Genomic DNA, 12,009 nt, shown 5'->3' with positions numbered 1-12,009 from the left:
CCAATACCTCTTACTGTCTATGGACGTGATCCTCGTTCTTGAAGCAATCCAAACTACAACTTTGGAACGTTTAATGCCAAGACTTGTGTATATTAACCATCTAGTATCAGTACTCTGCAATTTATGGTGTCCCACAATGAACAAAGACAGTGTAGTTACATGCATTTTCCCAGTACTGAATTCTTTCAAAACACAATTGCAACAGTAAAATCAAGCACAAGAAACAGTAAGAAAAGCAATGAATAAGAAAGCAATCCACCTGCAATTACACATCTAATCACAAGATGGTGCCGTTTTTCAAATTAATTATGTGTTTTTTAGGTTTTTTGGTTCTTTTTTTTTGCCAGCACAACATACTGCTATGTCACAGAAAAGTGAATATTGCAAGACTGCATTTCAAAGGGTGTTCGGGTCATAATTGAGGTGCACATGCAGGGTTGTGAGGGGAAGCTCTGTGCTGACTGCCAGAAGCATGCTTTGTTGAACTAGAATCCTAGAGAAATCTCTGATCTCTTCAGTATTGCAGACAGCCAAAGTAACTACAGCTAGGAGACATAATATTGTAATTTTCAGTGCTCGGCTTACAAAGAATTATATTCTTGTTACTGACAACCTTGAAATGATGCTTTTTTTTGGTTGCATACAGTATAGCTCTGTCTTCCAGTCCTTGCTGTGCTGCATTCTGTGGTTAAAGAATGGGTTACATGTACAGGGTATGTTTTCCAGGCACACAGCCCTGCTTTGTTGTTGTTTACATGCTGGAACATCACCTGGTGAGCAACAGGGAGCGGCACTTGACCCAGAACTGCTCTTTTGGTTTCTGCATCCCAGATATAATGCATGGGACGTGCAGGCACTGATGCTAAGAACTCACCAATTGAAAGAACACAGTAATGCTAAGAGTCAAAGAACTGGCTTCTGCAAGCTGTACCAGCCATTGCTCTTCAAGATGAATATGTCAGGAGATACCTTGTCAAATAAAGCAAAGCCTGTTTGGCCCAAACATCTAGTAAGAATGGGTGTCCGTGGAATTCATTCTGGGTGGGGGCAAGGTGTTTAAAAGTAGTTGGGTAGCGTGACTTTGTATTGCATAATAACTGTTAGAATTCTAAGCCTTGTTTACATTTACAACTCAGACTGAAGCCGGCACAGGTCAGGGTTGCAAAAGAGATCTTTCTCATTTTCAGGTAGCGTTTCCACTTGTCTGTCTTTATGTAATTCAAGAGCACAGTGAGGGGAATTTAAGAATACACTCTAGCTACTGTCTCTGCATCTATATATTTATTTTAACCACACAGGAACATGTAGAAATAAAATTTGAAAAAAAGCAGTCATAAAGTAGCGTGCTTTATCAACATACTTGAAACAATTATAAATATACTTCGAAAAAAAAACAAAACCACAACCAAGCAGAGCAGGAAATGTAAACTACAAGACAAACATCGCCACCTACTGGCATATTTCAGTAACAAAATGCCTGTTCCACTGCCGCGCACTGCTCCAACCTAAATGAACTATTTAACCACACAAACAACACAAACTTAAACAGCATGATACTATGATAGTCATCCCCCATAGGTTTGTGTTCTCAGAGTCGGAGTACTAACACACCTTACTTGAGCTACAGAATTACAATCTTGAAAATGGCCAGCTGTAACATAATTACACAAACTAGTTCATTAATTAGATTTATTGTTAAATCTGTACCTAAGTTAAAAGCTGGCAATATTATGTTTCCATAGGCATCTTTTCTGAATGTTTTTTATTCTCAGACTGTGGCACCACCTCATTGCACTTCCTGCCTCCGGAATTCTGGAAAACCCTGGACTTGATACACTATACAGTGGGACCGTCTCAACATTGGATTGAGCAAATGTTCTTCCTTTCTTTGTCTTTGTTTTCTTTCCCAATTGAAAATCTCATGTTTTTCCTGCTACCTAATTGGAATTAATTGTGTGTGGTTCTTTTCTTATGCAATACAATTATTAATCTGCACAGCTGCATTTGTAAATATTTCTGTCCCGACTTGCTGGCATTCCCCATGTGGTTACATGGGATTATTGTTATTTAATTATACTTACTTTAAATTTAAGCGCTTAGTGAGTTGGGTAAAAAAAAAAAAAACTATAAAATGATTTTATTACTTAAACATGTTATTTATAATAAATAACTATAATAGCAGTACATCATATTTATATTATTTTTTATTTAGCAGACCCCTTTATCCAAAACAACTGGAGGCTAAGCTGTGAACTGTGCAACAGAAATCATTGTTGCGGGGTCACCTAAATTAGGACCTCGGTTTCACTCCTCATCCTAAAGACAGAGCACAAGGAGGTTCAGTGACTTGCTCAAGGTCACACAGTCAGTCAGTGGCTGAGCTGGGATTTAAAGCCAGGAACCTCCTGGTTCCAAACCGTTTCTTTAACTATTGGACCACACAGCCTCCACAGAATATAACTATGAACAGAAAATAAAATAGAACTGTTGTAAAAATATTTTCAGCTCGTCTGCACCATCACATGTAAAACAAAGCAAGAAAAAGATATTCACAGTTGGTCACTCGCATTGTATGAAATTTGATTTAATACACTGCTTCAAAAGCATTTAAAATCAAATGATTTAAATGCAATGCACAACAAATAACTATGTCAAAGGTACCGAAAGTACCACATGAATACAAATGCATTTATCTTTGTATATGTTGCCCTTTGTGAAAGAATGAATGATTTAAGTTGCTTGCAGACCCATAGAAGAAGAATAAACACAAGTACAAAACAGCCCCTCTTATTAATGCATGATGCTCTCTAGCTGAGCAATCAGGTTTTCAAGAAAAACACCACCAGTCTTCACAACAGTCCTAGTTTATTGTATAACTAAAAAAAAAAAAACATACTACTTGCTGTCAAATTTGAAAGATGAATTTAATGATCTTACAGAGAATAAAATCTGTGCTTCATAAACTGGGAGATGTAAGATGTTTACCCAGTAAACTTCCTGAAAAGCCATGTGCTGTGAATTCCGAGAGCTGGCATGGTATAAGACTAACCTGACCTTTCACTATTTTACATTTACAGAAATTCACTATAAATGCAGTGTTTTTTAAACACCAAATATTCATATTTTTGTTTTACCAGTAAAAGCACCGTCTTTGGGCCGTCCCCTTCCTACCCTAAAACTTTCAGGCTAAACTTTTTTAATCTAAAAAACTGCACATCTGACTGGAACGAATTCAGCCACGTCAAGAGACAATTACCCTACAAGACCATCCATGCAAAATGTCGTGCCAGTCCATTTAACAGAGTCGAAATTATTAAAGTGCAAAAATTGGTGTCTAACAATAAAGGGCCACTGTAATGAACAGTTCAATTTACGCTGTAATATCCAGCACACTAAGTTGTATAGAGTAGCATTTAATCTTTGAGTAAAAGCAAATCAAAGTTTACATTTTTATAAAGGCAGCAGAAAGGTAAAGCACATACTGTATATGTACACATAAATCACCTACAACATCAGATGAAAAGCAATATTGTAAATGTGCCTCCATATTGACTGCAATTATCAAATTCAAACATAAGTCAACAAATACAGAGTCAAGATTTGATCTAATAAGTATCTTACTGGTCCAGGTTTCTTTGCGCTCCTGGATGTCTGAATTTGTGAGTTCTTAATGTCGCACTGCTTTTCTTTCCCTGTACTCTGCTCTACTTAACGCACAAGTTTTTTCCCGCCAGCGAAAAAAAAAGTAAAAAAGTTCCTGCACAAGGTTCAGCAATGACATATTTTGATGCTCAAATCTCCTCTGTAGTCAAATCCTCCTTCCACCACCTCCGAAACATCTCAAAGGTTTGTCCCTACCTTCCCTCCCACATGCAGACATACTCTGTCATGCATTCATCTCCTCTCGAATAGACTACTGCAAATCTCTCTATGGTGGTCTTCCATCACGCGCCATAAACTGATTGCAGCTGGTTCAAAATGTCGCTAACAGGATCCTTACCAGATGTAAAAAACATGATCACATCACCCCCGTCTTGCCCAGCTGCACTGGCTACCTGTAAAGTTCAGGATTACTTTCACATTTCTCCAGCTTGCCGTCATCACACAGGCCCAGAGTATCTCTCCAACCTGCTGACCTGCTATGTCCCTGCATGCAAGCTGAGGTCCTCTGACTCTGGCTTGCTTGTTATACCCTAGCAAAAGTGCACCACACTCAGAGAGCGTTCTTTTAGCTTAATGGCCCCGACTCTCTGGAACTCTCTCCCAGCTCTAGTGCGTGCAGCTCCTACAGTCGCTTGCTTCAAATCAACTCTCAAGACCCACTTGTTCTCTTTTGTTTTCAATGCTCTTCAAGCCTGATATCTGTTCTTAGCTGTTGTCTAAATTGTTTTTTCAGGTTTTTCACTCCATCTTATTCGTATGATTTTGTATGACACACGCATCCACAATGTTTAGAATTCACATCCTAGCCATGTATTTAATGTAATATGCCTGTATTTAATGTATTATGCATTGTTTTTTACTGTATGTGCTATGCCCTGTATTTCACTGTATTTAATGTATTATGCATTGTTCCTCACTATCTTAGCCAAAGATATGATGCTGTTTTCACTGTTGATCGTAAAGGATTCCGACAGCTTGCAGAAACTCTGAATCCGAAATACCGATCGCCTACTAGAAAGCATGTTTCTAACAGCGTGATCCCGACTATCTATTTCAGAATTGAGAGGCAATGGAAGTTAAACTGTCAAGTTTAAGTGGTGAAGGGGAGCTGGGGTTCATGAGTGCCACAAGCTGGTGTATGGATCTCTATATGGGAATCACAGTCCACTGCATAGACAAAGAATGGGCTCTTCAAAGCTGCTGTCTTGCATACCCTTTGACGATGACCACACGGCAGAAAACATCAGCACTGTTTTTAAAAACATTTTCAGTGAGTGGAGTCTCTTGGTAAACAGTCTTGTGTCAATCACAACAGACAATGCGGCATGAAACGAGCATTCACTGACCTCCAAGAAAACGATGGCCAGCTTGCTGATATGAAAAGGTTGAGCTGCTTTGGCCAAAACCTTGACTTGGCTATCAATAAAGGACTAAAGCTGGATAGCGTGGAACAGGCAATAAGGACTGCCAAGAAAACAGGGAATGCTTTCACACAAAGCTAGAAGAGACTTAAAAATGAAGGTCATGCAACTTCCTAAACACTCTATTATACATGTAAGTATAAAGCACTTTTCAAAATATTTTAATACCAGCTATATTAGTGAAGGCAGATGCAATAAACATAAATACGTTATGGCTTTGGATTTCATTGTTGTTAATGATAGTTGAAGGCTTGTAATTCGATTCTACTCACAATGACATCACAAAAAAAGGCGAAATAGGCCAATATGGAGGATTTATGTATTTATTAAATGTAAAAACACCCTGCTATGGATATATTTACACATCATTTGTTTCTGCTTTAAATGTAAAATATGACGACTATGGAATTTGTTATTGTTGTTATTATTGTTGTATCAAAAAAATAATTTATAGTAGTGTCAAAAACGATTAAACTTGATGGTTTCGTACTTTAGTATCAATTTACAATTTATCTATCCATAAATTCTTATGTTTCAGAGTTTATATATATATATAATATATATATATATATATATAAAACACAATAATTCAAGCCATCACAAAAAAAACAAAAAACACAAGCCATCTCATCTGTTTTTTCATCTGATCGCAAGTCTGGCATCTGATGCCTTGTGAAGGAGACATTACCCCGTTTGAGGGCTTGACAGATGTAACCGTACCCTTGCTACAGTTCACTGATGCACTCAGCGGAGACATTACCCTGTTTGAAGACTTGACAGATGTAACCGTACCCTTGCTACAGTTCACTGATGCACTCAGCGGAGACATTACCCTGTTTGAGGACTTGACAGATGTAACTGTACCCTTGCTACAGTTCACTGATGCACTCAGCGGAGACATTACCCTGTTTGAGGACTTGACAGATGTAACCGTACCCTTGCTACAGTTCACTGATGCACTCAGCGGAGACATTACCCTGTTTGAGGACTTGACAGATGTAACTGTACCCTTGCTATAGTTCACTGATGCATTCATTGGAGAAAAATGTCACTGCTTCTGCTATTCATCCAATACTGACCAACATACTTGATGATATTCTTACTGCCCAACCTACAGACAGAGCACTTGAAAGAGACCTGAAAGGTAATCAGAAACAACCTGCAGAAGTGTTATGGTCTTTATCTTGATTCATGCACTGTTTTGGATCCAAGGTTCAAGACTGTGCATGCGATGGACCACAGGACTGCTGCTGCTCACTTGGTCGAGGAATGCATAGAATTGCAGAGTACAATCAGAAGAGGCAGCAAGGCTTCAGAGGAAGGAGGCTTGGATTCATGTAATGTATTTATTTACTGACTCATTTACTGCAGCAGGTAATTGTGATTATTAGTACTTTTTTTTCTCTTCTGAATATTGATCAGTGTATTTGCTGTAATAAGAATTATTTTTATGAATGCATACACTGGCTTTCATTGTATGTTGATGTCTTTTGAAATGTTTTAATGGACAGTTATTTGGGATGTTTATGGATTAATATTAATATCTTGTAGTTTTTATCTTTTGCTCCTATTAGATCATTAAAGGCACCTAGATTAACATACGGACCAGATGGGAGAAAAACTGCATTAAAAATAGTTTACAAGGTAAAATACATTTTTAAATGTGAAAATGTAGTAAACTCCTACTGATTTGTTACATAATTTTTAAACTTGTCTTTAGATTGTAAGGAGGAATTCATCTCGGCCTCACATCATACATAAAGAAGTAACAGCGTTTGTGAGCATGCCAACGGCTGACATGAAGACAGAACCATTAATAAAGAAGTTACAGCCTGAGTGAGCATGCCAACGGCTGACATGAAGACAGAACCATTAATAAAGAAGTTACAGCCTGTGTGAGCATGCCAGGCGCTGACATGAAGACAGAACCATTAATAAAGAAGTTACAGCCTGTGTGAGCATGCCAGCGGCTGACATGAAGACAGAACCATTAATAAAGAAGTTACAGCCTGTGTGAGCATGCAACGGCTGACATGAAGACAGAACCATTAATAAAGAAGTTACAGCCTGTGTGAGCATGCCAGCTGCTGACATGAAGACAGAACCATTAATAAAGAAGTTACATCCTGTGTGAGCATGCAGGCACTGACATGGGCAGAACGATTAATAAAGAAATTAGAGCCTGTGTGAGCATGCCAGCGGATGACATGAAGACAGAACCATTAATAAAGAAGTTACAGCCTGTGTGAGCATGCCAGCTGCTCACATGAAGACAGAACCATTAATAAAGAAGTTACAGCCTGTGTGAGCATGCCAGCGGCTGACATGAAGACAGAACCATTAATAAAGAAGTTACAGCCTGTGTGAGCATGCCAGGCACTGACATGAAGACAGAACCATTAATAAAGAAGTTACAGCCTGTGTGAGCATGCCAGCGGCTGACATGAAGACAGAACCATTAATAAAGAAGTTACAGCCTGTGTGAGCATGCCAGCGGCTGACATGAAGACAGAACCATTAATAAAGAAGTTACAGCCTGTGTGAGCATGCCAGCGGCTGACATGAAGACAGAACCATTAATAAAGAAGTTACAGCCTGTGTGAGCATGCCAGCGGCTGACATGAAGACAGAACCATTAATAAAGAAGTTACAGCCTGTGTGAGCATGCCAGCGGCTGACATGAAGACAGAACCATTAATAAAGAAGTTACAGCCTGTGTGAGCATGCCAGCGGCTGACATGAAGACAGAACCATTAATAAAGAAGTTACAGCCTGTGTGAGCATGCCAGCGGCTGACATGAAGACAGAACCATTAATAAAGAAGGTACAGCCTGTGTGAGCATGCCAGCGGATGACATGAGGACAGAACCATTAATAAATAAGTTACAGCCTGTGTGAGCATGCCAACGGCTGACATGAAGACAGAACCATTAATAAATAAGTTACAGCCTGTGTGAGCATGCCAGCCGCTGACATGAAGACAGAACCATTAATAAAGAAGTTACAGCCTGTGTGAGCATGCCAGCGGCTGACATGAAGACAGAACCATTAATAAAGAAGGTACAGCCTGTGTGAGCATGCCAGCGGCTGACATGAGGACAGAACCATTAATAAAGAAGTTACAGCCTGTGTGAGCATGCCAACGGCTGACATGAAGACAGAACCATTAATAAAGAAGTTACAGCCTGTGTGAGCATGCCAGCCACTGACATGAAGACAGAACCATTAATAAAGAAGTTACAGCCTGTGTGAGCATGCCAAGCGACTGACATGAAGACAGAACCATTAATAAAGAAGTTACAGCCTGTGTGAGCATGCCAGCGGCTGACATGAAGACAGAACCATTAATAAAGAAGTTACATCCTGTGTGAGCTTGCCACTGACATGAAGACAGAACCATTAATAAAGAAGTTACAGCCTGTGTGAGCATGCCAGCGGCTGACATGAAGACAGAACCATTAATAAAGAAGTTACAGCCTGTGTGAGCATGCCAGGCGCTGACATGAAGACAGAACCATTAATAAAGAAGTTACAGCCTGTGTGAGCATGCCAGGCACTGACATGAAGACAGAACCATTAATAAAGAAGTTACAGCCTGTGTGAGCATGCCAGCTGCTGACATGAAGACAGAACCATTAATAAAGAAGTTAAACAGCCTGTGTGAGCATGCCAACGGCTGACATGAAGACAGAACCCATAATAAAGAAGTTCCAGCCTGTGAGAGCATGCCAGCAGCTGACATGAAGACAGAACCATTAATAAAGAAGTTAAAGCCTGTGTGAGCATGCCAGCTGCTGACATGAAGACAGAACCATTAATAAAGAAGTTACAGCCTGTGAGAGCATGCCAATGGCTGACATGAAGACAGAACCATTAATAAAGAAGTTACAGCCTGTGTGAGCATGCAAGCTGCTCACATGAAGACAGAACCATTAATAAAGAAGTTATAGCCTGTGTGAGCATGCCAGCGGCTGACATGAAGACAGAACCATTAATAAAGAAGTTACAGCCTGTGTGAGCATGCCAGCGGCTGACATGAAGACAGAACCATTAATAAAGAAGTTACAGCCTGTGTGAGCATGCCAGCGACTCACATGAAGACAGAACCATTAATAAAGAAATTAGAGCCTGTGTGAGCATGCCAGCTGCTCACATGAAGACAGAACCATTAATAAAGAAGTTATAGCCTGTGTGAGCATGCCAGCGGCTGACATGAAGACAGAACCATTAATAAAGAAGTTACAGCCTGTGTGAGCATGCCAGCGGCTGACATGAAGACAGAACCATTAATAAAGAAGTTACAGCCTGTGTGAGCATGCCAGCCGCTGACATGAAGACAGAACCATTAATAAAGAAGTTACAGCCTGTGTGAGCATGCCAAGCGGCTGACATGAAGACAGAACCATTAATAAAGAAGTTACAGCCTGTGTGAGCATGCCAGCGGCTGACATGAAGACAGAACCATTAATAAAGAAGTTACAGCCTGTGTGAGCATGCCAGCGGCTGACATGAAGACAGAACCATTAATAAAGAAGTTACAGCCTGTGTGAGCATGCCAAGGCATTGACATGAAGACAGAACCATTAATAAAGAAGTTACAGCCTGTGTGAGCATGCCAGCAGCTGACATGAAGACAGAACCATTAATAAAGAAGTTACAGCCTGTGTGAGCATGCCAGCGGCTGACATGAAGACAGAACCATTAATAAAGAAGTTACAGCCTGTGTGAGCATGCCAGCGACTGACATGAAGACAGAACCATTAATAAAGAAGTTACAGCCTGTGTGAGCATGCCAGCTGCTCACATGAAGACAGAACCATTAATAAAGAAGTTAAAGCCTGTGTGAGCATGCCAGGGGCTGACATGAAGACAGAACCATTAATAAAGAAGTTACAGCCTGTGTGAGCATGCCAGCGGCTGACATGAAGACAGAACCATTAATAAAGAAGTTACAGCCTGTGTGAGCATGCCAGCGGCTGACATGAAGACAGAACCATTAATAAAGAAGTTACAGCCTGTGTGAGCATGCCAGCGGCTGACATGAAGACAGAACCATTAATAAAGAAGTTACAGCCTGTGTGAGCATGCCAGCAGCTGACATGAAGACAGAACCATTAATAAACAAGTTAAAGCCTGTGTGAGCATGCCAGCTGCTGACATGAAGACAGAACCATTAATAAAGAAGTTACAGCCTGTGTGAGCATGCCAGCTGCTGACATGAAGACAGAACCATTAATAAAGAAGTTACAGCCTGTGTGAGCATGCCAGCAGCTGCGGCTGACATGAAGACAGAACCATTAATAAAGAAGTTACAGCCTGTGTGAGCATGCCAGCGGCTGACATGAAGACAGAACCATTAATAAAGAAGTTACAGCCTGTGTGAGCATGCCAGCGGCTGACATGAAGACAGAACCATTAATAAAGAAGTTACAGCCTGTGTGAGCATGCCAGCGGCTGACATGAAGACAGAACCATTAATAAAGAAGTTACAGCCTGTGTGAGCATGCCAGCGGCTGACATGAAGACAGAACCATTAATAAAGAAGTTACAGCCTGTGTGAGCATGCCAGGCACTGACATGGACAGAACCATTAATAAAGAAGTTACAGCCTGTGTGAGCATGCCAGCGGCTGACATGAAGACAGAACCATTAATAAAGAAGTTACAGCCTGTGTGAGCATGCCAGCAGCTGACATGAAGACAGAACCATTAATAAAGAAGTTACAGCCTGTGTGAGCATGCCAACGGCTGACATGAAGACAGAACCATTAATAAAGAAGTTACAGCCTGTGTGAGCATGCCAGCAGCTGACATGAAGACAGAACCATTAATAAAGAAGTTACAGCCTGTGTGAGCATGCCAAGCGGCTGACATGAAGACAGAACCATTAATAAAGAAGTTACAGCCTGTGTGAGCATGCCAACGGCTGACATGAAGACAGAACCATTAATAAAGAAGTTACAGCCTGTGTGAGCATGCAAACGGCTGACTCACATGAAGACAGAACCATTAATAAAGAAGTTACAGCCTGTGTGAGCATGCCAGGCAATGACATGAAGACAGAACCATTAATAAAGAAGTTACAGCCTGTGTGAGCATGCCAGGCACTGACATGAAGACAGAACCATTAATAAAGAAGTTACAGCCTGTGTGAGCATGCCAGCGGCTGACATGAAGACAGAACCATTAATAAAGAAGTTACAGCCTGTGTGAGCATGCCAGCATGCTGACATGAAGACAGAACCATTAATAAAGAAGTTACAGCCTGTGTGAGCATGCCAGCCGCTGACATGAAGACAGAACCATTAATAAAGAAGTTACAGCCTGTGTGAGCATGCCAGCGGCTGACATGAAGACAGAACCATTAATAAAGAAGTTACAGCCTGTGTGAGCATGCCAGCGGCTGACATGAAGACAGAACCATTAATAAAGAAGTTACAGCCTGTGTGAGCATGCCAGGCACTGACATGAAGACAGAACCATTAATAAAGAAGTTACAGCCTGTGTGAGCATGCCAGCTGATGACATGAAGACAGAACCATTAATAAAGAAGTTACAGCCTGTGTGAGCATGCCAACGGCTGACATGAAGACAGAACCATTAATAAAGAAGTTACAGCCTGTGTGAGCATGCCAGCTGCTGACATGAAGACAGAACCATTAATAAAGAAGTTATAGCCTGTGTGAGCATGACAGGCACTGACATGAAGACAGAACCATTAATAAAGAAGTTACAGCCTGTGTGAGCATGCCAGCGACTCACATGGACAGAACCATTAATAAAGAAATTAGAGCCTGTGTGAGCATGCCAGCTGCTCACATGAAGACAGAACCATTAATAAAGAAGTTATAGCCTGTGTGAGCATGCCAGCGGCTGACATGAAGACAGAACCATTAATAAAGAGTTACAGCCTGTGTGAGCATGCC

Source organism: Polyodon spathula, chromosome 3, assembly GCF_017654505.1.
Source record: "Polyodon spathula isolate WHYD16114869_AA chromosome 3, ASM1765450v1, whole genome shotgun sequence".
Classification (NCBI taxonomy): Eukaryota; Metazoa; Chordata; class Actinopteri; order Acipenseriformes; family Polyodontidae; genus Polyodon; species Polyodon spathula.
Note: the sequence above shows the minus strand (reverse complement) of the source record.